Source organism: Myxocyprinus asiaticus, chromosome 16, assembly GCF_019703515.2.
Source record: "Myxocyprinus asiaticus isolate MX2 ecotype Aquarium Trade chromosome 16, UBuf_Myxa_2, whole genome shotgun sequence".
NCBI classification, from domain to species: Eukaryota; Metazoa; Chordata; class Actinopteri; order Cypriniformes; family Catostomidae; genus Myxocyprinus; species Myxocyprinus asiaticus.
In genome coordinates, this window is record NC_059359.1 from 39,190,389 (window position 1) to 39,218,008 (window position 27,620).

Sequence of the window (27,620 nt, forward strand, 5' to 3'; positions counted from 1 at the left end):
CACTAGCATATAGATGGCTTCAAAGCCAACAGACATGTACTAAAAGCCACAAAACTTGATTTTTACTTCATGAAGAGCACATACTCCAGCTTCCAGTTTGGATCCTCTTTTTTTTTTTTTTTGTTTAGCAGAGAGCAGTTTCATCTCAGAGTCTCCAGGGTGGTTGTAGCTCAGATCCAGCTCCTTCAGAGTAGTGTTTGACCTCAGAGCTGAAGCCAGTAAAATGCAGCCCACCTGTGATCATACATCCAGACAATCTGTGAACAATTTTAAAATCCAAAAAGACAATGTGAGCAATGACGGCAGCAGTCAACATGAACTAACACAAGTGGTGATTCACATAGCATTGCAAAGAAAGCAAAGCATTTACATGAAAATCTATGACTTTACTACTCAAAACACTCTTTTGTAGACATTTATGAAAATAATAAACACAAACACCAAATTTCTAGCTCTAATTTATAGTGCTGCAGCTTCAAAACAAAGTTATTTAACCATCTTATGGCACTGAAAAATGGCACCTCCTTTTTTGACCGGAAGGGTCAGATGTGTAACCCCCTTTATTTATTTATTTTTGATTACGATAATGATACCATTTCTTCTTCACTGAAGTAAGAACAATACAATTACGCATTTCTTTTGGGATTTTATGCTCTTTTGATCTTATTTACATGTACATTTCTAAATGTTACCATTAATTTGCATATACAAATAAGCAAATTTATGAAAATAAATAAATAAAAATAAAAAATCAGAACCTACACTTCTATAAGTTGAAACATGAAGACAGTATGAGAATGTGACATAAATTTGAGGCAGATTGCTGCCATCTTGTGAAACAAATATAAATAACATGAATTGAAACCATGTCACGCCAGTAACAGCAAGTAGATGGCTGTAGCAATCTACTGAGTAGTCTGATGGCTTGTTGTAACCTAATTTTAAATTTTATCACAAGATTTGTATATATATATTTAGACATTATCAAAATATTATTTGTCAAAGTTTAGCATTTTAAAACTGATTTGAAGAGTCAGTTTTTGCAGTTAATGTAATTATGCTTGCAATCAAACCTGACCATGGTGTTACAAAGAGAAGACACAGAATAAGCATTTTTCTACCAATAATTTATTTCAAACATAAAAATGTAATAAGTAAATGCATAGTAATATCAAAACAATTAACATCAAGAAACAGAAATGAACTGCAAAATTCTGAAAATTCAATTAGAGTATAAACAAAAGAATCAGAGTAAACATTTTGCAATTTCTATTGTAAAAATTAATGTTGCAAACGTGTGTGTGAGTGTGTCAGATTGCTGTCATCAGCTGGAAAACAACAGATGACTTGTAATGCCAACAATGACCGAAAAATTGCTATAGAGCTCCACTTATTGATACCCTGGTTCTGTGTGTGTGTTCTGCATTGTGAGTGTGTTATTGTCTCACCCCTTCATTTCTGATTGTGTGTGTTTAGCATTATGACTGATCTAATGTTTTTGTTGTTGTTATTGTTGTTGTTGTTTTATTTTTGACAAATGTAAAAAAAAAAAAGAAAAAAGAAGAAGCTATGTGTTATAGTCTCACCAGTTAATTTGTGTGTGTAGTGTGTTTGTATGTGAGGGGGTGGGTATGTTTTGCACTGAGGATTTATTAGTCTCACCCTCTAATTTCTGTCTGTTTTTTTCTGCATTGTGGCTGACTTTATTGTATTTGGCAGATAAAAAAATAAAAAAAAATGCTCTGTTTTTTGGTCTTTCCCATTCATTTTCAATATTTGGTCAATTTTGACCACATATATCAAAGGTTGCGCTTTTTTTACAACCACTTAGACTTATCGAATCATGCCCAGTTTTATTTCTTTATTTTTTTGTAAGTTCAGATGGCAAATGGAGGAAAAGTCACCAAATCTTGTACTGCTCAGATAAAGTAAACCATTTTTATTAAATGGGGGGAAAAAAATTCAGTAAAAAATGATTGAATACCATAGGAGGGTTAATTATACTATTGACACTGTTAGCATAAAAATGTGTGAAAAAATATATATGTTAGCACTATACCAAATAGTATATATAATGAATATAATCAGATTACTTTTTTTGTAAGTTACACATTTTTGAAAATTCGCCATAATATCTAATTTACTTTTTTTTTAATTAGTAACGTTAGCTTCTTTTCAGTTTTTTATTAACAAATTAACCAATGCAACTGAAAATCTCTCTCTTCATGATATCATAGTCATGTTGACACACACCTAAACCATCACAGTGGAAACAGAGCACATCCACACCTCATTTGCACTTTGTGGCAACATAACTGTCACTGTTACAAACAACAGCAGCAACTTTTTCACAAATTTTAAAGGGACACTCAAGGCATGGTCTCAAGGTTTTTACTAAGTTTCATTTTACAGTAACAAGCAAAAGCATAGAAAAGATACAGCTTCAAGATTATCTGACCAAAACTTGCGGAAGATAAAATCGAAAAGGTATGTTTTCAACAAAATTCAATATGATGAATCAATGAGGAAAAATATATGTTTATTTCTCCATTTGGTTCAAAAGCTTTAAGCTTAAATATATGAGAAACCTCTTGGTGGCACTAAAGAGTTTGAGAAAAACTCATATTTGGTCGGATAGAAGCTGACACTATTATGTCAAAAGAGTCCATCTTACCCCAGTTTCTCTACACTGTGGATCCTCTAATCCAGCTGAGAGCTTTTCCACACCTGAATCTTGCAGGTTGCTATTTTTCAGCACTAACTCCTTCAATTGTGAGTGACCCTAGAGAACTGACCCTAGATTTTCACAGCAACCTTCAATGAGACCACACCTTTTTAACCTGTAGAAAGAGAGCAATTAGACCACACACCAATTCAGCCAATGAAAAATGTAAACACTTACACAAACACAGTACTTACTTGAGAGCCTGAAGTTTACTGTTTGGACTAAATAATCCAGAGCAGATATTATTCACACCATCATCAATGAGATCATTGTAGCTTAGATTGAGTTCTCTCAAGGGTGAGTTTGTTGACATGAGAGCAGAGGCCAAAACTCTACAGGAGTCTGAAAGGAAATTACAGCCAACTAGCCTGAGACACAGAAAGGACTGTTACTGGCCAAAAAAACATTGATCATCTATTCAACATTATTATTTTTCATTCTATCTTGTGTTAACCAGCTGATAGGCATATCAGTAAAAAAAAAAAAAAAAAAAAAAAACACTATATTTGCAACATTGACCAAAGAATCCAATTTAATTGTTTTTGTTTTTTCAGATAACATAAGGTCCTTATGCAGTGCCAGCCCTGCCAAATAGGCGACATAAGCAGCTGCATAGGGCCCTCACAACCACCAGGGAGACCCCTACCATGGGTTCATTATAGGAAAATAATTATTTGCACAAAGTGTAAATAGCACTGGGCACACGGCCCCGCTATATGCATGCAAATAATTGGATAGAACCTGTCAAAACTATGAAAAAATGTTATATAATCATCAGAGAAAAAGCATAAAGATATATGTAAATTTGACTCTTGTTCCCTTAAAAAGTAGTGTGGCGACATTAGTACGACAGGTGGCTATCAGTATGAAAAAGCGGGGTTCAAATCCAACTTTTGCCAATTTCATTCTTCTCCCCATATTCATCCCATGTAAGTGAAGATAAAGTGGCTGTACACTATCAGAGAGTTTTCAATTTTAAATAAAAATAAACACAAAATGTGTAAGTAAAATGTCTAAGCTGAGTGTGATATAACTACGGTTGCTACCCATTACGTAAAATACGGTATCGTCATAATTAAGGTGGTCCGATGGCATCACCGCAAAATCGTTCAAGATCATTAATATAATCTTGATATTCATTGGAAATTGTGCCTAGGGCGGGTAAGGGACCGTCTGAAAAGTCCTCATATTGTGCTAAAACTGTGGAGGGAGTGGTAAGAGACTGTCTGAAAGCTCCAGCCAGCGGCACAATTTTATTTTGTATCTTCAAAAGTGGCAGCCCTAGATATAACTGAAAGTAACAAGAAGTGCTCGTGGAGATCGGGGGACTCACTAAATGTTGGTCAGTGTGGAGAAGGGTTTGGTTTAGGTTGGACGCGTGGGTGCCGTCTTTCTTAAGTGGACGCGTGGGTGCCATCTTTTTTAAGTGGCTCGGCATCTCACGGGCCAGCGGAGAGCAAGGGTCCTGATGCACGCACAGGGAACAAATCGGGTATGTTTCATCCTGCTGTCAGCAATGTATTTAAGTTCTGTCACAATACTACATGCACTTAATATGTTGTTATATTATATACTATTTTAGTATACACTATAATACACTGCTGTGCAAATCTGATCTGCCACAATTTACACCAGGGTGCAAATAACAATGCCACTATTCTCAATTATTCGTAATAGCATCTACAGTACCTTACCTTCATTTGGTAATTCTTTCTTATTTGTTTGCACAGTCTTGGAATTCATTAAAGTTAATTATTAATATATGCATCTGATTGTTGTTTGGTTAAAATAAATTATATTCTTTCATTTTTTAAATTTTTTTAATTTTTTACCTGATGTAATACCTGTGCTAATAAACAACAGTTGATAGTTTTGCATTTTTAAGATTTACACTTTTAAAAATAAATTGACTTGTTTGTTTACACAGTTTAAGCTTGCTTAGTTATTGATGTTGGGTGTGTTTGGTCAAGTGTACCAGAAGGTATGGGGGCCCCATTTTGAAAATGTGCATAGGGCTCCTAAAATGCTATGGCCAGCCCTGTCTATATGGCATTTATACTGTAATTCCATCATGCACTGTGTTGCATCATTATCAGTATTGTTCTTAACGCTAAACAACACAAGTTCTCGCCTGAACACACACGCCACTGGTAAACAGCTTCTCTACAGTGATGGTCATGAACATGCAACGGACATACATTTTTTTTACATGTTTCTGGTTGTTTCTCACTAAACCCTATCATGTGTCTTTAGAAGACTTCAAATATAATGCAGGAGTCGCATGGACTACTTGTATGATACTTTTGGGTCCTTTTTCAGCTTTAAAGTTAATCAACTGCCATTAAATTAAAAAAATGGACTGGTATTTCAATAAAACATCTACTTTTGTGTTCCGCATATGAAAGAAAGTCATATGGCTTGGAATGAGGGTGAGTAATTTATGACAGAATTTTCTTTTTTGGGTGAACTAGTCCATTAACTACTTCCCAAAGTTTCTGTAGTTGACATTGTGGACTCATTAGTCCAGGCAACAGGAAATTCACTCCAGACTTGTAGAGTTTATTGTTACTCAGATCCAGTTCTCTCAAGGCTGAGTTCACTGACTGGAAAGCTGACACCACTGTTCTACACGACTCAGATGAGAGATTACAGCAATCCAATCTGAACAGAAGAGAAAATTGTTAAACTACTAAAATTTTGTGACTGGTGGTCTACATTCCCATGCACAGAGTATGTACTGTATGTTCAACAAAATGCAACCGACCGTGCTCTTTTACAGATTCTGAGTACTGGCAGCAGCCTTTGCTGGTTTGCTGCTGATGTACGATATGTCTGCATGTCAAACTAATCTAATTCCTCCCCTGATTTCAGTAAGACATAGGCCATTGCTGACCATTCCTCTGGCTCCAACTCCTTACCGGAGAGTGTTCTTGATTTCATGGCAGTCTGAATTTCTTTAACAAATGTGTTGTCATTCAGCTCATTTAAACATTGGAACAGATTGATGATGCTGTCTGGCAAAGATTCCTGTTTAACCATTTGTTTAATATAACTCACTATTTTATTTCTCTCTGAATCTTTGCAAGGTTCAGATGAACTGCCTTTAGTGAGAAGGTCTTTCAACAGTGTGTGATGATTTCACTTGCCCATTTCTGATCACTGATTTTCTTCCCGAAGTATTCTTCCTTTTGATAGTCATTGAACCCACGGATCTCTGTGATCCGATGGACACACTTAAGAGGGATCCAACTGGTTGTTGATGGTCATGTAGTTATCTAGAGGAGAGCAGAAGGAAGCAGATTCCCTTTGATGAGGTTTGTAAGCAGCACATCAACAGAGGTTTGCTCATTTATATCAGAGCAGATGTTATTCTTCTGGAAATCAAGAGGAAACTGATGGACATCTAAACCATCCAAAATAAAAAGCACTTTTAATTTAGCAAGATTTGCCTCTTACAACTCATGACGCATATTGATGAATACGTTGCAGAAGACTGCAGTTTGCCTTTTTCTGGTTAAGGTCTCGAAATGGAAGATGTTGACATTGATATCTTGGTTTGCTTTTCCATCTGCTCAGTCTAGAATGAACTTCCGCACTGACACATTCTTTCCAATGCCAACTATGCCCATTGTCAGGACTGTTCTGACTTGTTTTCTTTACCCTGGCAGTGTCTTTAAGATGTCATTACATGCATATGGAATGTCTGGAGTGGTTCTGCTTTGTGTAATCCTTTCATTCCTTAACACCTCATGGTCAAAGTTTATCTATCCACTTCCACCCTCTGTCATGTAGATTTCTGTGTAGTTCTCTCTTGAGATTAATTTCCTTCATTTATGTGTCTTCTGTGATAGCTGATGGAAAAGTTTGATATGTTTAGTTGCAATGACTGTTTTAAACCTATAAAAACATTAAAAAAATTTAAAAAAACAGGAAGGAGCAGAGATTGACTGTCTGACATATTAGGTTTCCGTAGAAAAAATAAATAAGTAAATATATATCATATATACAGTATATACATACTTTCAGGCTTTAAAATTTCTTAAAGTATCAATTAAAGAACTGAACAGATATTTCTATGAAAAACTAAACACACTGTAGCATTTGTTATGGCCACGGTGCTCTTGCTCTGCACAGATGTTACAGATGTGTATCTTATCAGTCTTACAGAACCTCCAAAGCTCTGTGGTGCTGCTGACAAACTCTTTAGCAGATATAGACTGCTCTGGTGATTCTTGTACTGAAAACTTCCTGTAGAAATATTGACTTTTTAAACAATAAAGTTAACTTGTTGGGATTATGAAATCATCTAACACTGTTAATTTTTTATTCAAAGACATTAATTGCATTATAACATGTTTTTTTTTTATTTATTTTTTATTTATTTATTTTTTTTATCCTAACTTATTTGTGAATGTATAACCTTTTTCTAATTATCTGTGCTTCATTGCTGAATTTCAGTGGTTCAGGAAGTGACCTGTGACTCTTTAAAGATGCTGATGATGTAGGCAAGTATGACATTTTCTGTATATTTCTTGGAGAAGTACAGGGAGAGAATATTTGTCATGTGTAAACAACCATATTTATTTTCTTCTAGTCAATATATATATTTTTTTTTCCTTTTTAATATTAACTTTCTTGTAAATGCTTCATTATATCAAACCTTTTAATGTCACTTTGTGCTTCATCACTGAAGTTTAGAGGTTCAGGATGTTATCTGTCATTCTTTAGAAACACATGTGATTGTGTAGGTGAGTCTGATGTCTTCTGTATGTTTCTAAGAGAAAAAAATAAATAAATACAGGGGCAGAATATTTGCCACACATATAGTTATGTTTGTTTTTCTGTATTACTGAAAAAAAGTTTACTACATAATCAAAAATATCCTCTTTACCATCCAGTTTACCAAGTCTTAACTCTGTATTTTTATGCTAAGGGTCACATGTAATGGAAATACTGGTGCTGCAAACTAATTCCATATTATACATATGAAAAAAGATCACTTAGGAATAATAACAAATTATCATCCTGTTTTATGTACGCACACACACACACACACACACACACACACACACACACACACACACACACACTCTGCATTTTTACATTTTCAATAAAACATAATTTAGTATGTTTTTTAAGCAATTTGAATTATGGGGACACTAGAAATGTCCTCATAAACCACATTTATAGCATAATACCCTTGTAATTACCAGTTTGTAACCAAAAAATGTTTCCTCGTAAACCGGACTGCTGATATTATTTGTTCATTTGTTTTTTACAGCTATAAAAATGAAATAAATAAAACAAATACAGTACAGCAGACATAACCCATTTGTTCACGTTTACTATATTATATACAGTATTTTGTTTTATTTTTATTTATTTATTTATTTTTTTTATGACAAGAAATAAAAAATATAAAAAATACTCATCTACACTCTGCCCACCTCTACAGGCTGTGCAGTGTCACGTGCAAAATAACTCACTACAGGAATTTAGACCCTACTCATGAAAAGGTTGACTGCACGAGAAGCACAGCTTCCCCTAAAATTTCATCAGAAATGTGGCAATGACATGTTTAATATACATATGTAAACATTATATAATTTAAATATTTTAGCAAATAAAAGTGTTAAATATTACACATCACTATAGTGCTGTTTGTTCATGTAACATAATTAAACATTTTTTTACAAGAACATGTCCGTAGAAGTCAGTGGTCACACGGCCCATAGAGCCCTATTGAGATACCTGCACCATTAGATTTCAACAGTTCTGAACTTAATTATTTTCATGAGGTAATTTCACTGTCTGAGCAGTAGGTTGAGAAGGTTTTGGGAGCAAAATTGCACACACACACACACACACACACTAGGGCTGGGTGATATGTTTAAAAAAATTATATCTTGATATTTTTCAGCTATTGACGAAATACGATATATATATATCAATAATTATGTATGCTCTAAAATGGCTCAAAAGTGGTTTTTTTTGTTTGTTTGTTTTATCAGAGGAACCATCATTTCATCCAAACAGCCACTGTAGCCAAGTAGATTAAATATGTTAAAGATATTAAATAAAAATCTAATATTAGTTTTTCATTAAATAAACACAAGGGAGAATTAAATTCAATCATTTTCATTGATATGCACTTTATATTTATATTCCATACACAATGATACATAGTAGCTTAATATAAAGCGTTATTTACCTTCAAATGTTTTTACTGTGCAAAGCAACTTCACTGACTTATTTTTGAAACCCCAGTTGAACATTACATGATACTAAATTCTTACTGTGGGACACGTCAGGTTGATTATTATAATATAATGCTGAATTATAATTATTATTCTGATTATTAGATTTGCGTTATACAAAAGTAAAATATTTCTGTCCTGTTTCCTTCATCTTCACCTGGGGGCTTTTATTTTGATACTGAAAGTGCTGCAGTATTTACTTCAACTTCACAAGGAGCTTTTATTTCCACACAGAAAAAGCAATGGACCTTTTTCACACTCCAGATTTTGGAACGGGGAAGTAAACGTATGCAGGGTAAACTTCGACAGCAGTGAATGGGAGTGAATGGCAGAACACAGCAAATATTATTTTCACTTAACCATTTGCTCCAAGAACAATAGAAAAAAAAAACAACAAAAAAAAAACACTATTACATTTGAATGACTTTCCAGAAGAGGGAAAAAAAAAGAGAGCGGTGGATTAAGACAGTAAAATGGGAGATGACACCAAATTTACTGTCACTCTCTCAGCAGCTGTAATAGAAACCCCCTCACAGCTGTGGTAATTCATTTTTTAAAACTAATTCTAGGGTAATATATCACAAAGCATAATGTTATCAACTTACACTCAATATTTAAAAGAAAAAAAAATATCATATAAAAAAGTTTGCTAGATTAACGCTGCTAAATAAGGCGGAAACACATCATCACAGTCTGTGAAAAATGTCTGTGTTTTTGACAGTTTACAATTTCTGCATTTCATGAAATGTTGTAATCTCATTTTCTGTTTTTCTGTGCTGCGTTTGTAGATTTGTATAATAACTTGTAACTGTTAGAAATGTTTGGAATTGCGTGAATGCTTGAAACTGCATTAATTTGATTTCACAATAAACATGAACTGATCTAAGAGTGCCGCTGGTTTGTTCTGAATCACATACAGACCATGTTTATCTGTCTTTAAATCACAGCCTTTTGTGGATTAACACTCACATATGACCAACTTGCCATTTTGATGTTATTTTGTTTAATTGTGCAGCCCTGAAGGATTGTGAATTTAATCTACTGATGTGCTCTTTATGAAACTTAATGGCCAAATGAAAGCACATTAAAATCATCGCGATATTGATGATATTGGTCAATTTTACATCGTCAGCAAAATTATCTCAATTATATAGATAATATTCGATATATCACCCGGCCCTAACACACATACACACACACACACACACACACACACACACACACACACACACACACACACACACAAGATCTCTGTATCATGAAATATTCTTTGAAAATATTTGTTTTTTACCAGACCTGTCTAAAGTTCTCTGTAGCCTATCACTGAAATTCAATGATTTAGGAATTGATCTTGCACTCCTCAGAGACAGATGTGATGTTGTAGGCGAGTCTGATCTCTCATGCATATTTCTAGGAATAAAACAAGGACAGAATATATGCCCCATGTCAACAATATTTATTTTCCAGAATGAAACAACAAATAGTAGCACACTATTAAAAGACTGCTCCCTAAATTAGTCTACACCTTTTCATGTTTTTAAAATTAGAAGTGATAAATATACCAGTATTAACCTTTTAGGCTTTGTCTGAGTTTCTTGGCTTAAGTTCTGAAGCAGACAAACTAATGGGTCATTCGTCATCAGAGACAGACATGATGCTGTTGACATAGCATCCTTTTGCTGATCTCAAGGGTAAAATAAAGACACGAAATAAGATAAAAACTATTGCAATGTCATCTACCATAGTATACTGTATGTCCTGTATCTTTTTGCTCAATACTTACTTAAAGGTAAAGTTCACCCAACAATGATAACAATGATCTCTCATCATTTACTCAACCTCATGCCATCAGAGATGTGAATGACTTTCTTTCTTCTGCTGAACACAAACAAAGATTTTTAGAAGAATATCTCAGCTGTGTAGGTCCATACAATGCAAGTGAATGGTGATCAGGCCTTTGAAGCTCCAAAAAGGAGATAAAGTCAGCATAAAGGTAATCCATAAGACTCCAGTGGTTTAATCATCGTCTTCTGAAGTCCAGTTGGTTTTGGGTGAGAACTGACCAAAATGTAACTCCTTTTCCACAGTACATCTTGCCATTGCAGTCTGTAGACACAATCATGATTTCACACTCAATTACACTTCCTAATGCTTGACACGTGCAGAGTGCTCGATGGCACTATAGGAAATGTAGTCGAGCTTGAAATCATGATCCCAAGGAGACTGCTGTCAAGATTAATAGTGAAAAAGGAGTTCTATTTTGGTCTGTTCTCACCCAATTCCAACGTGGATTTAACCACTGGAGTCTGATGGATTATGTTTATGCTGCAGTGTTTCCCATTAATTACCTAGACTGTGGTGGTCTAATTTGTCCTGCCACAGTTTCATAATGAACCGAAAATATTTTTACATTTCTCATAATAACATAAAAGGTCTCTAACGTTGTGTTTTGCGCCGTTGCTTCGGCAAAGCATCACTCAAGTCAGTCAGCCCCGTCCAGGCGGCGTATGTGTGTGTGCTGATTCTCAACACACGCGTGTGTTTTGAAAATGCTCACGCTAGAACGGTCAAATAGATTTCAAACTTCCGCCAAAATGGCAGTCTTGGTGAGGTATTCATATAAACACAGAGAGTGATGTCTAATTTGAACATAAACAGTGCAGAAAAAAGTGGATTTGTATTCAAATGTCGGGCTTGTAAGTATTAATGTAAGCTAATAGACCTGCTGCTGTCTAGTGTAGTGTGTCATTATAATAATCAAACAACCATAACAAAAAAATGACAAACAATTCACTGCTCTTGACTGGGTAACTTTAATAGCTTTAAAAAGTATTCATGTATTATAATCATACAGTGAAGACCAGTTGTAGTTTTATGTTGCATTTCATTCTGAATGTTTACTTGAATACATGATAGCCAACTACTGTTAAAAACTTTTAAAGCTGTCAAAAAAAGCTCTAAATTTTCTTAATTTGTATTTTTTGTTCTATTATTTTTAATCTATTTCTATTCATTCCTGTTTTTTATTGTTATTTTATTAATGACTGTTTACAAGTCTTGAATAATTACTTAAGAAACCATTCTTCCATAATTAATATATTAGTTAGTGTTATTATTTGTTGTGGTTTTGAAGCTGGTATTGAGAATCATCAAAATTCACTACCGACTACTGAAATTTTGGTATTGTGATAATGTATAGCTTTTATTGTACATGGTAGATCTTGCTGCAATAATATGATGAAAAAGTCGATCTCATTCCATAGACGTTTGGGCACCTCTGCTGTAAATGAAGGCAATGGAGGTTTTCCTTTATTTGACTACCATACATAACATAAAATAATTATTATATATAACCTCCTCCCCTACCCAGTGCAGTTTACATTTCTGTCACAGAGAATTGAGTTGATTGCATAGGAACACTATTAGGTTGGGCATCGGTCATAATTTTAGAAAAACATACAACATAAGCTTTGACATGTTACTTGAGCATGTAACTTAAATGTCCTTTTTTACTGGGACAAGTGAATGACCAATTTGCTTAAACAATGCTTAATGTCGAGCCCTGGCTCAAATGTATGCTCTAGTCGATTTTGTGTTTTGACCATTTGTGAACTGCGTTAAACTCCATCTTGTTTACCATGCTTTGTGGTTGTGACTTTTTTGCTGTGTCATCAGCATTCATATCTATTCAACCAATGTGTTTATGATTAAATTACTACTAGAGCACACAATTGTTTACAAGAGCACAAAGTTCTTCATAGATCTAGCCTCTTAATTTTGCTCTCAAAGTGCACCAGACTGATGCATTTAACTTTAAAATATACAAAATTTTCTTACGGGGGAGCATGTCCCCAAACCCCCCAGAGGGTCTGAGGTCCACCTACCACAGTCTCACAAAATCCTTTGGGAAATACTTGCTGACTTTATTTCCTTTTTGGAGCTTCAAAGGCCTGATCACCATTTACTTGCATTGTATGGACCTACAGAGTGGAGATATTTTCTTAAAATCTTTGTTTGTGTTCAGCAGAAGAAAGAAAGTCATACACATCTGGGATGGCATGAGGGTGAGTAAATAATAAGAGATTTCACATTTTTGGGTTAACTCGCCCTTTAAACCTCTACTGGCAGTTGTCTTTACATGTGTAATGTGAAAGCAAAACTAGTGCCATGTCGCTGTCCTTTTCTGCATATCGCAGCCCACTTCGGCATATCGCGGCGCCGTTTTGTGGCCCTCTTCAGGCAGTCGCTGCCCGTTCGGCATAACGTGGCGGCCCGTTTCAGCTTATCGCTGCCCGTTCGGCCCCGTTTCGCGGCCGGCCCCATTATTTGTCTTTTCCTCTCACATTTCAGTAATCTAAATATTAAACTATTGTAATAAATATGTTAATTTAAGGCTGGAATGTGTACATTATTTTGTTAAATATTAAGATGTTAAAGTTCTTTCTCCTTTCCCAGCTTAATAGTCAACTATGAAATTGTAGGCTATTTGTAGATTGCTTTACCCAAAAAGGTAGCCAGTACAGTATGTTAAGTCCAAATGGCATAGGCATACAATGATGTACATCATCATGTTGGGTTATGTGACCTTAATCATTGTTCCAGTTTATCCCAAAAGTGTTCATTAGACCAGGGTTTCTCAACCACTGGGTCGAGACCCAAAATTGGGTCGCGAATCATTGTCTGCTGGTTCGTGAGATCTTTTCTGTCATGAGTACAAATGACCAATTAGAAGGATAGAACTGTACATTTGCAATGTTTGGGGCAACAGTGACCTCTTTTGTTGAATCATGTTAATATCTCCAGGTTTGCGTAAATGACTGTAAGTCAGAAGATGCATTTCTCTGATGTTAATTATTAGCTGTCCAATCACAATAATCCATAAATGCTACGAATCGCTGTTTTTGGACAAGGTCTCTTTACGTAGCGTTGCATGCGCTAGCAGCACAACTCAACACGTGGCACGTGAACCGCATGCGGCCCTCGAGCCATCTTTTGTGGCCCACGTTATGATTTCATCATAAAAAATATATTTATCAGCAAGGGCGTAGCCAGGAAATTAATTTTGGGTGGGCCTCAATAAAAATAGATGGGCCAAGTTTTCGCCCAACTTTTATTTTTTTTCCAAATTTTCCTTAACAACAGAGAAGAGACACATTCAAAAGTTCTTCACACTTTCAGAAATCAAAATGTATGTATTTTTTTAAACTATTTTATAAATATATATTTGAAGTCAAAGAATATCTCTGATATTCTGGGTGGGCCCATCCCACCCTTGGCTACGCCACTGTTTATCAATAGTCTATCAAATGTGCATTATTTCAGTTGAGGTGTTCCTTTATCAGATGGTTTACGGTAGCTCTCTGAATGGCTGAAGCACAGCACCGTTAGAGAGGGAAATAAACTGCAAAAGGATATAACGAATGAAATAAACAACAAAGAATATCTGAGCACAGCTGATGCTTAATGAGTGCAGCAGTCCATCAGCGGGCACGTTCATAGAAACAGTATGTGTGCAAATGTGCAGTCTGTCAATCAAGAATGCGCACTCTCAATCTCACCCGAGAGTCACTCATCAGCATGAATCTGTCAAACTCATTTGAACAGCTTAACAGAGATATTTGCTTGTCATGAAAACATTAATAACAGGAAAAAATTCTAGTTTCTCCAGCAATAACGGTGTTGAGACACCTTCACGCAAATGCTAATTAGTGATATGCATTACTTCATCACAAAACATTAAAGAGGATGAACAAATTAACTTCTCACTGGAGCAGTTTTGGAATTAATAGTGGATAGATCTCTCTTGCTTTTGAATGTAGTATCTCAGGTGAGTGTGATGTTGAACTAATGTTGATGTTGTTATAAGTTGATAGTTTATTTGACAGTGACAACAGAACTGATCATATCTGTTTTCTTTTTTGCAATGAATGTGGGATAAAATTAAAACCAAACATTGAAGTGTTACATCCCTTATTTAGGCTTTTATATAGGCTTGTATAATATTATATTATATTCACAAATTATTAATATAAAAAAATGTCACTATAAAAATTATATATATATATATATATATATATATATATATATATATATATATATATATATATATATATATATATATTTCTTCATAGTATGTTTAATGTTTGAAAATGTTTGTGTATTTATGAAATTACTTAGGCTACAAGTATTGGGCTATATATATTAGGCCACTATTTTATAAGCATCTAAAAATAACTAGATTAATTATGTCAGAGTTTTTTGCTTTAATGTTTTATTTTGGCCACTAGAAGCCCTCATTGTGTTTCATTTCGGTTTCCCGCCATTTTATCATGTGTTATTGTTTTCACCTGTGCCTCGTTCTGGACTGTGTATTTAAGTTGATCACTTCCTTTGTTTCTTTGCTTGGTTATTGATGTTCCTAGCCAGTTACTGCCCTAAGTCTGCTCTAGTTCCAAGTACTAAACTTTGTAAGCCTTTTGGTTTGTTCTTTCCCCGTGTTTATTTTTTGCTGTTTTTTGATGTCTTTTTCCTGAGTTTTTTGGAGATTATTTTTTCCTCCTTTCGGATCCTTTTCTGGACTAAAGATTTTTCTGTTTTTTGTGATTGTCAGTAAGAAATTGCTTTTGTACTCTTTTGCTGTTTTTTTTAATAAACTCTTCTGAGTTCTTTTAAGAGCACGTCTGACTATTGGGTTCAACTCCCTTCTGTGGCTCAGTGGTAGAAATTAAGACTCTTGCGCCAGAGACCCAAGTTCAATTCCTGGCTCTAACAAATTAAGCCTATTAATTTGCACAACTGGGTGAGACAAAGCAGACAGAACCGACAGGAAGGCAAGATTACATGGAGCTAATGCACAAAACAATTTGAGGTTTTGGGGTGAAGAGGGGAACGGATGACAGGTTTGACTTTGCAGACATGAAAGACTGGGCGAGATGAACCGGCACCAGGCTGAGCACCTTGGTGATGGGAAACGGTCCAATAAAATTTGGGTCCTAGCTTACGTGAGGGAAGTCGGAGCGGGATATCCTGATAACCACACATGCTCAGATTGGTGACGGTCCGCAGACACCTTGTTCCAAATTGTCAACAGATTTTCTGTGCAAAACCTAGACACAAACTGGGGCCCCCTATCAGAGACCACATCTGTTAGGAGTCTATGAATGTGAAAGACGTGATCAATGGCAATAGCTGCTGTCTCCCTCTCTGGCAGTAATTTGGGGAGGGGAATAAAATGAGCCACATTCGAGAACCGGTCTAGCATAGTCAGGCCGACTGTATTGCCATTGGATGGGTGTAACCCAGTAACAAAGTCCATGGCAATGTGAGACCAGGGTTTTGAAGGGACTGATGGTGGCTGAAGATGCCCGCTGGGGAGTGGCTGGACGTCTTGTTGCTAGCATAAACAGGGCAGGCAGACGCAAACTATTGGACATCCCGCCCCAACAATGGCCACCAGAACCATTGCTTAATCAATGCTTGAGTACGAGACACACCTGGGTGACAGGCCATGTCAGAGGAATGGCCTCACGGGAGGACATGAGTTCGGACCAACTGAGGAACAAATAACAGTTTCTCTGCGCACTTCGCAGGGACAGTGATGTTGTGCAATGTCAAGCGGACTCTGGACTCGATCTCCAAAGGCACCGCTGCTACCACCCTGTTGGGAGGAACAACAGCTTCTGGGGATTTGATTCAGCTGATTCCTTCAGTATCTGTTAGCGATCTTTACCCAGAATAAAACACAAACCAATTACAACCCATTAACAATACCAGTCCGGATTTACCAGCACAGTTACTTTAGCTAACTGTACTCAACCGTGCCGGTGTAACAGCTTTAGTGATGTGGGGACTCATGACTGGTCACTTGCCCAGTCAGTCCATTCTAATTCTAAAACCACAATGGAAAAAAAACCCTGTAACCTTGCCAACAAGTCTGTAACAGTGCAAACAGCACAATTCAGTAACCATTCACCTGATGCTGTAAAAGTGGTTGAGGTTGTATCTGACAGATAAACTAAATAATAAATTCATAAAGCACGGTCAAATAAACCCTATTCCTCAGCATAAGTCCACCATCTGCATCAAACTCCCATTTAAAATATCAGCATTAAGGTCTAACCAGGGGCGGATCTACCAGGGTGGCATGGGGTGGCAAATGCCACCTAAAGAAAAAGCATTGCCACCCCATCTGCTACCCCAGCATAAGTATCCAAATGTATCAAATATAAATTTAAGTATATTTTCATTGATTTTGTCATTGTGTAGGAGTTCCCTTTCATAGGAACTCGAGCTGCGTATTTGCTATGGGACACTGTCTGAGTGCCACGTGGTCTAAAGCCCTTATACAATCATGCCAATTTATAAGCTGATGGCGCTTAGGAGTCCCTAGGGATCTACATCAAGGGCTCCATAAAGGCGCTCGCTTTCACGTCATCGAGTCAGATTTTCTGTTCTTCAATGCATGATCTCGTCTGGCCCGTGTTTTTCTAGTTAGACTCACGTCGATGCGAGGATCATTATTATTATCCCTTTTGAGTGCCAACACAGGATGGAATTTAAGAAGTGCTTACTTCCGTGCATGCAGTTTATCGGCAGTCTAGATTCCCACGAGGCCACGTTGGAGAGTTCGGATTGCCGGCAATGTGATTTAATGAATGTCAGGATGCTCCGCGAAAGGCTTGCCTGCTTTGAAAATTCAGTCAAGACTGCCAGCACCACACGGCCATTTGACCCGTGGGAGGCCGGCATGGATGCCGTGGAGATGGGAGCTGAGCAGCAGGCTGACCTACGGATCTCTCTGGCACTCTCCCCGGATTTGGCTCGACGTTCTCCCGTGAAATTTACATGAGGGCACTTGCGTCCTAGCCCTGAGGCCCACTCAGCAGTTACCTTCGCCGCTAAAGATAAGGATTCCATGTCTATGTCGCTGTCGGATTCCGAAGATTTTGCCAGCGGCCAGGCTGAAGCCTTGCCTCCTAGTAGTCAGATTTCCTGACCTTCGGTAACTTATATGGAGTTGCTGGAGGTTATTACATGTGCAGTGGAGAAGTTGCACCTGGACTGGCCAGATGAGACGCAGTCGGAGGATCGTAAATCGATCTTGGACAATTGTTTTTTTTAGTGGGGTAATGCGCAGCTACGACTCATTGGCCACTCCCTTTTTCTCCGTACCTCCATCATAAGATTTAGAAGTCCTGGGTTCAACCTTACTCAGCCAGTATTACAAATCAATCAGCCTCGGAATTTTCGAATGTGTGTTGAGCTTCCGACCACGAATATACTTTGGTCCCGGTAATGGAAGAGACGCTGGCTGCCCATCTCTCTCCTTCTTCGGTGACCACATGGAAATCAAGGCCTACTCTTCCCTCGAAGTCATGCAGGGCAACATCGTCCTTTGTTGAGCAAGGCCTACCAGGCGTCGGGTCAGGCGGTTTCGGCTTTGCGCATGCTGGTGGTTTTGCAAGCCTACCATGCCCATTTTATGAGGGATTTAGATGAGGGAACTGGGCTGGATGCTGAGGCCATCATGCATTTACGCCGGGCTTCTGAATTGTTGCTGAGAGCTACCAAACACATTGCTTGTGCTATTGTTCGGGCCTCATGGTGGCGGAACACCATCTGTGGCTTACACTCACGGATATTCATGACAAGGACAAGGCCTTTCTAATGAACGCCCCTGTGTCACAATCCGGACTGCTCGGTGATGCAGTCCAGTCGGTAGTGGAAAAATTCCACACTGTGAAACAACAGACTGCCGCGTTCCAGCAGATGCTTCCTCGCAGAGAGAGAGAAAACCCCACTACAGCTCTGGTCAGTATCCTCGCAACATCCCACCAGAGGGCTGCATAAGGCGCCAGACACGAATTTTGCACCCCCTCAGAAGGATTGGGGTTCTTGTTCATTCCTGCCATCATGGGCACATCCGCGTAGACATTTGGATGTTGGTCCGGCCCCTTTTAAACAGCCGGCAGGACACTAGAAGCAAGCCTAACGGACTTGCAGTGAAACGAAGGGTGAGCCTTCATTCAGTGAACTAAACTGGACTGTACAAATGTATCTGTGTCGTTCCTGTTTGCCCTTCGGACAGTATCGAGTTGAGTTCGCGGTTGTACACGCCTCAAACGCCCGATAGCCAGAATAGGGTTCAGTTTTCCCCTGCAGCTTGCACTGGGGAATGAACATTAAGAAACCGCATCCCGAATTCAGCCTCTGTCTCGATGATCAAAGGTCTCGAGACATGCATAACAGAATTCTGTGTGTACACAAGACACACAGTGAACATAAGCACCACATGTTGTCCCCCCCATAAAGAATGCTGGGGCCATTGTGGTGAACCAGTTTTCTCAATTAAACATTCCCCTAATGTTCATACACTTTTCCCCATTCAAAATACCAGGGAAAAGGTTTATTCTGTCAGCATTCCTGCTGTAAATATATTTCAGTAATATATTTAGGCATCATTTATGCCTAAATACAATAAAGGCAAAAACATTATCAAATTACCTTCAACCAGCCACAGTATTGGAGGAGCGAAGGCTTCCCTCCGCTGTGCTGCTGGTTCTGGGGCAGTCACCAAAAGTAGCACCATCTAGTGGTTACAGGTCACGCTGCATGCAAGAGCCATGCATTAATCTCTCTGTCTGCCTCTCTGTTGGCTTAGCAGCAGCTGAAGGGCATTTAGAACTGGGTACTTAGAATGATAAAGCATGGTTATGTAATTCAATTCAGGCGGGCTCTGCTGGTATTCAATGGGGTTGTTATAACAGAAGTTTCTATTCAGGAAATTCACTCTGTCTTAGAAAAGGGGGAAATAGAGGAGACCCCCCTTCTCAGAAAGAATGTTGCTTTTACAGCCGTTATATTTTGGTCCCAAAAAAAGACGGTGGCTTACGTCCCATTCTGGATTTTAGACTTTTGAATTTCACTCTAATGTCAATTCAGAATGCTGATGCAGAAACAAATAATGTTGCAAGTACAGCTGGGCGACTGGTTTGTGACCAACCACTGACGCATGCGTCCCGTCTTTTCAAAGTGACACGTGGGTGCTACCAAACTCTATTACCATGGTAACGGACCCGCCTTCCGTTGGGACAGGTGTGTCACCGCAAGGTTATAACGACAGACGCCTCCTCCACAGGTTGGGGCGCTGTATACGAGGGTCCAGCCGATGGGGTTTGAACGGGCCAGTGGCAGTTTTGTCACATAAATGTTCACGTGCTCCTGCTGATAAAGTTTTTCCTCCCGGTGCAAAACAAATCTGAAGAAGGTTCGGCAGAGCGGAAGTGGACCTGTTTGCTTCGAGCAAGACATCGCACTGTCCCCTCTGGTTTTCCCACTTGCCCCCGGCACCACTGGGCATCAATGCATTGACATATCAGTGGCCGAAAGCGTGTCTTTATGCGTTTCCACCGATCAGTCTGCTGCACGCAGTTCTGCAGAGAGTTTGGGAGGATCCGGTTTGGCTTCTGTTATTGGTGCCGTTTTGACTATCTCAAGTATGGTTTTCTACTCTGGTCTCTCTCCTGTGAGTGCCTTGGGAGATTCCAGTCAGAACAGACATGTTGTCTCAGGCTTGGGGCAGCATTTGACACCAACTGTGGAAGTTATGGGTATGGTTCCTCAATGGGGCGCTCTTTTGAATGTTGGGTTATCCCCCACTGTTATTGATACCATTCTAAATGCTAGAGCTCCATCAACTAGGAGGCTTTATACATTCAAGTGGCATATTTTGCTTCTTGGTGTACAGCGCGAGGTGAAATTCCAGTTCACTGCCCTGTCGGTACAGTGCTGGAATTTTTGCAGGAGTGTTCCGGGGCCAGGGTTGGCCCGGCAAAGCTTAAAGTCTATGTTGCCGCTATAGTGGCTGAGCACGCACTTATCAATGGAGTCTCTGTCGGTAGACATTCTCTTGTCTCCCGTATTATGCGTGAGGTACGCAGGATTTGACATTTCATCCTGTCTGCGTTCCTTTATGGGATTTATCTGTTGCTTTAGAGGCGCTCTTGGGTGCTCCATTCGAGCCCTTGGCAACCGTAAATTATAAGCTTTTGACTCTTAAAATGGCCCTGCAAGTGGCATTGGTATCGTTTAAGAAAGTCGGTGATTTGCATGCCCTGTCGATCAATACCTTATGTATGGATTGTATGGTTATTTCAACGTCATTTTGCTCTCAGACCATTAATTTTCAGGCTTTCTATACTCCCCCATTTGAGTTGGAGGAGCACGAAAGGTTGCATATGCTTTGCCAGTTTGGGTGCTGTGAGTTTATGTTGGTCATACTAGCCAGTGGCGTAAGTCAGAGCAGTTGTCTGTGTACTTTGGTGGCTGCAACAGGGGTGTTTTGGTGTCCAAGCAAAGACTGTCACATTGATGTAATTTCAAGTGCTTATGAAGCGCATGGTTTACCTTCGCCTTCGGGTATTCGAGCCCATTCTACAAGGAGCATGGCATCCTCATGGGCTTTGGCTAGAGGTGCATTCTTGGAGAACATTTGTATGGTGGCAGGGTGGTCCTCTCCGCATACATTTGTTAGATTTAATAATCGAGACGAGTCCCCCATTGTGATGGCCTTCTCGGCCATATTTTTGTGTGTGTGTGTGTGTGTAGTGTGTGTGTTCTCTTTCTCTCCCTCTCTCTTAATTGCTCTCAGTTGTGCAATAACCAGGTGAGCTCTTTGTTGATGGGGCACACCGGTGCGCAGTGTGTTCCCTATTTGTCACTCACTCGACGTTGTGTCGATATAGTGACACTAGGGGTCACTTTTGTGAGCCCGAAACACCTCTGGTCTTTGATAAAAGGCCAATGAAAATTGGCGAGTGGTATTTGCATGCAACTCTCCCGGACATACGGGTATAAAAGGAGCTGGCGTGCAACCACTCTTGGTGCCTCCAAGAGTGACCCCTAGTGTCACTACATCAACACAATGTCTCATTCCCTCCATCAGGGAACGGAGGTTACACAAGTAACCATGATGTTTCCTCCCTATATAACCTGAGTGTTTCATGGCTGGGTTGTGCAATGGGAGATGGTTGTTTTTGAGCTGTGTCATCTCGTTCAAAGGCGCTCAGTCGCATATTGAATTTTTTGGGGGGGGCTCCTGCTGCTGCTGCTGCTGCTGCTGCTGGAGCAGTGAGTTTGTGGTTTTCGCTGTCTGAATTTCGGAGTTTGCTGGGTTTTTTTTCATATACTGAACTGTCAATAAATGTGTCTGTGTTTCCGCTACTCTCGTCTCCCCTCTTGCATCTTTTATTGCATTTACATTTTTAAACACCCAACCACTGATGTACAGATGCAATCTTGTTTTTTAAAAATAAAAAGTTATATTTGGGCGAATTAGAATCCAAAACCTCTAAAAACTAAAGGCAAAAAGTTACCACTAGATCAATCAATCATGTTTTTAATCAAAGTGCTGATCTATGCATTCATCTACAGACTAACAATATCCCAAGACTGATAGTGGCAGATTATGTAAAATATTTATTTGGGTGCTTGAATCGGTCATTAAGAATGACTGTTGATCAAAACAGGTAATTTGAAATAGTTTACTGTGCATAACATAATTAATATTCATGAGTTTCATGTTGGCAAATCAGTAGCAAAATGGTTACTATGTGGTACCTTTGGAAATGCAGTTGTGTCGCAAATTCATGGACATTTTCAGTTTGATAGTGACTCCAATTAATGAACTTGTACTTGTTGCAATGAAGCTTGGTACCTTAATCCATAAGAACTACGCATGTCCGCTTGCTTTGGTGTTTCCACCCCTCATAGTCTGCATGCCACCAAAAATTTTCTTTTTTTTTTTTTATAGATCCGCCCTTGGGTCTAACTTGGAGTAGAAAAAGTATGATCATACTTGTACATTACTGTAGTGTAAAATATCCTCCAATGCAATGTAACACATAGAGCTAAGAGCACATCCTCCACTCTCTCCAGTTTACAGTTAGGATCTTCTTTTTTTTTGTGCTGTAAGATGTTTATTTCTTAATCTTCAGGGTGGTTGTAGCTCAGATTCAACTCTCTCAGATGACCAGTGTTTGAGTTCAGAGTTGAAACCATCAAACTGCAACCCACCTCTGTGATCATACATCCCAACAGTGTGCAGACAAATTTGAAGGCTGAAAGATGAAAGTATGTGGCAATGATATCATCAGTCATTAGATTATATTTTACACACAAGTAGTGGTTGACATCAAATTGCAAAGAAAGCTAACAAGCAGTCATGACATGTGAAATATTCGTGAATGAAACTGTTTACTCACTTTTGCGATCGGGTACAACTGTTTTTAACTGCCCCATTTTACAGTTCTTTTGCAAAGTTTGAATCCTTTTATGACTGCTTCACAAGCAATCCACGCTGATGTTAGGCATGTGTGTGCTCAAAACAACAAAAGGCAGCAGCTGAATGAAACCTCAATGCTCTCTCTATTTCCAAACTGAAGTACCAGTGGGCGGTGCCAAGGGTAAGATGATGTAATGTAGGCATTGATATTTTTTCACTGTAGAGGCGGTCATTAATTAATGTACCCCTAGTAACATAGGGTAGTCATGGAAGTAGAGAACGAGGCATTTTTGCAGCTTGGTTTCGATAAATGCTTTTATTGCATTGGGGATTAAGTTTTGAGTTCTGAAATTTACAGTATGTTTTTATAATAGTAAGACCTCTTATATGTCAAAATATCAAGGAAAATTTGATTCCTCATGACATAACCCCCTTAAAATAAGAGGATATCTGGAGTAGATGTTTACAAAGTTTAATTTCACCTCAGGCTACGCGTGCTTCTTCCATCTCTCAATAATGTTCTCTCAAGGATGTAATCGCAAATTAAGGGTTGAGGGGGGACCAAATGTAATTTTTTATTTTTATTTTTTTCATTATTGATTATTAAACATATCAGTAGACCACTATTATTAATATTTGGGGGACATGTCCCCCTCAATGTTTATGGTGTTTACATCCTTGTCTCTAAAGACAGGTAAAGTAACTATGGAAATCACTTCGGTCTTTTGTGTTATTTTAGGATATGTATGCAAATAATTTTTACCCTGCTGATCAAGAAGACTATCTTCAAAGATGTGCCGACAGCTTAATGGGATAAACTACCTTTCGTGTACACATCATGTTTAGAACAATACATTTTATTGTAAATTTCTCACAGGCCCCTGTTTAACTATCCTTGTTTTTTTTTTTTTTTTTTTTTTTTTTACATCTTTATTGGTTAACGTTCTTAACCAAACAGCTGTCATATTAGATCATAGGCTAATGCACCTTATGAAATACCCACATTGTTTTCTCTCTTGTAGATTTGGCTTACCTGTTAATTATTTTTAACAATGTCCTGACTGTTCAATATGTTAAGTAACTTTTGGTGAATTCCATTTTGAAGAGGCTATTAGGAATGCTGTATTGTTCCTGCACTGTTCATTCAATTGTTTTCAATTATAATGCCTGTATTCGCTAATGTTAATTCAATGACTGCATGTCATGTTCTGTATTTAATGTACAATGATCATAATGCAAGACAAGCACGTCACAGATAAATGCCCCTTTTCAGCGTAATGTAGTGTCGGATTTGGCTGTTGTTGGAATAGAATAAGTATTTTAAATGGGTCGCATAAACAACAGTTTATTTGACTGTTTTATTAGGGTTTCTTACTTTTTAAAGAAATTAGTTGGTAGTGAAATTAGTGAAACCATCCTAAATGGGAACATCTCTATTCAGGTCATTGCTTTTTAGTTCCAACTCCCTCAAGTTTGATGATTTCAAAACTGAATCTAGATTTTTTACAACAAGCCTTTGTGAGACCACACCGTTTTAACCTGCAGAAAGACAGAAAATAGTCCACACACCAAATCAGCCATGACAAATATAAACATACAAACAAAAATACTTACTTGAGTGTCTGAACTTTACAGTGCTGACTAATTACTCCAGAACAGAGTGATTTCACTCTATTTTCCCAGAGCTCATTGTAGCTTAGATCCAGTTCTCTCAGGTGTGAGTTTGTTGACATGAGAGCTAAAGCCAGAACTCTACAGGAGTCTGAAGAAAATATCTTTTGTCATTTCACTCTCTGTATTTTGGCATTTCTCCATTTTAACAGTAGTAAGTGTACATCAACTAATGGTTCAGAACAAGAGATTTTTTAAATCAGTATTTTTTTTTTGCATGCAAAATAAATGTATTTTTCATCCATACGAGTGGTAGTATTAGTGGGGTTCACCATAGCTGGGAATAATGCTTGCAACCATAATGACAGTTACTAAAGTAAATATTAACATTCTTTTGAGAAATCTATAAATATTAAGGTCTGCTGCTTTAAAGACATTGAATCATTTTCATCCTCAAGTGTTAATCAAGGGGGATCTGGAGAATGTCATGCACATGTGCAACTAGCGTTCAATGATAGCCTGAAGGGCACAATTGCCTTTGCCCATTAGTCAGTCAAAAATTTTTGATAATATGTATGTCAAGCTAAAATGACCACTCTTGAGTGAAGACCTGCGTAGTGAACTTCACTGGTAAGTTTTAAAAGCTAATTTTAATGGATTGTATGCCACTGCTTTGAGGTGCTGTTTTTATGCATTGGTTTGTATTAGATGACAGTAACTAAATAATCCTTATTCATCACTTTGACCTACTGAGTTGTAAAATTTCCATCATGATCTATTTTTATCTGTCATAATTGTTCTCATTCAAAAGTACTAGGGCTAAATTTAGGGACAAAGCCTCAATTATAATAGCAAATACATTATAATGGATAGGCTTCTATGATACATTTTGACTCTTCATGCTTGAGTGTGGTGAAATCAATGAGTATTAACCGCTACACTAAATCAAGATTTTAAACTTTGCCGGTTATGTGCGGCTATAATAAATAACTGTCCGATCTGATAATTTGCTTACATACAGTACATGCACAAGTTCACAGAACTTATTCAGTGTGCCTGATACTTGATACTATATTTTATCATGCAGTGACACACTGACGTTATGAAATCCAAACAAAATTTGACAATAGATGCCATTGTCAAGAACCAACTCTGAGTTGACAGAGAACATTTATAGCATGCGTCTTGAGATCTAACACAATCTAAACCCGTTTGGTTATATCTGGTTTTGTTAACATGAAAATGTCTCTGAAACTTAGGAGTTTGTTCATCTAGCTTTGTGCCACAGGCCTCTAGACTTTTAATGTCTTACCTTGACTGATGCACAATATTAGCAGTGTGCTGGCCCTTGTGTACATTAACACTAAAGTAAGTCTACTTTCTTTACTGTAACCTGTGTACCATGAATAAAGCCTTCAGAAAAGACTGTTTAAAAGGGAACTGAGATTTTTATTTAGACTAGATACAGTTAGGATTTAAAGCCATTATTGCACTCATTGTGAGGTAGGAATTCTAAAAAAACAAAACACAAACACAAACATACATACACACAGTTTAACATAAGGGTTAAGAAACATAAAAACATGTTTTTCTAAATTATATTGTTGGCTACATATTGCACATGATAGGAGGACAATGACAGCATGTTTTATTTTTAATTTGTAAGGTTAAAGTTTTTAATGTAGGTATTTTTTGGTGATATTTTCTTCTTATGGAAATATCAGGAATTATAAACAGGTGGACTGGGTCTTTGCTGATCATTGTAACTTTGTTTGAAACAAGATGTGGTACTGACACACCCACTGTGTATTAACAGTAATTTAAATTAGTTTTGTCAGGTAAACTAATAAATGTGCTTCATGTGGTAACATCTACAGTAAATTAACTGGTTTTATTCAATTTATACACCAACAAAAGTAATTTTGCAAGGTTAAATCCAGTAGAAATTGATTTGTGAAGGTTACCACTTTTCTTTTAGTGTATATAAACAGATCATCCCATTTATGAATCAATGTTACAAAACAGTCTAAAAAACATTATGGTAAATGCACATTTATACACTGTACTGTATATTTTAGGCAAAGTACAAATGTAAATGTGAGCTTACAAAAACTTGCATATACACAGTAATGTCTCCACAACAGCAATGTATTTGCCAGTGGCATTCACTGAATTCATTCACAAAAGCAACTCAACCAGTTAGAAAATAGGCACTTCATTATACCTACTTGGATTGCTTGATGGTTCCAGGAAGTCCTTACTACTGATCTTATTTATGAAACCTGCCATCAGCAAAATGATGGCCTGCAGTGAGCAATACCTGAAGTGAGACACAGCTAGAGCGTGATACCTGCTGAGCTGCATAATGTGTAATCCATCCAAATGCATCATTAAGTTTGAAACAAATCGATTTCTCCCTTTACCTCTGAGAGACCAGTGAATGCCTGTTCTTTACATCTCAGACACAGGGCTGTGGTGGTTCCTCAGTATGGGGCAGAGCAGACGTATTAAACAAATTCTGCATTCAGCCTCCTGAAAAACAAAATATTTCCCCAGTGAATTAAGGATGTTTCGTATTATTACAACACACCTACTTTCATGCTGTCAGCACAGGGTGAGGTGTGGAGCAACAATATGGAGGTGAGCAGGTTGCAATCTTGTAAGGGTTCAGCTGGGGCAACAGCCTGGTGTGTGTGAAATGTCAATACCAACACAATTACTTACAATGAGAGACTCTATTTTCTCA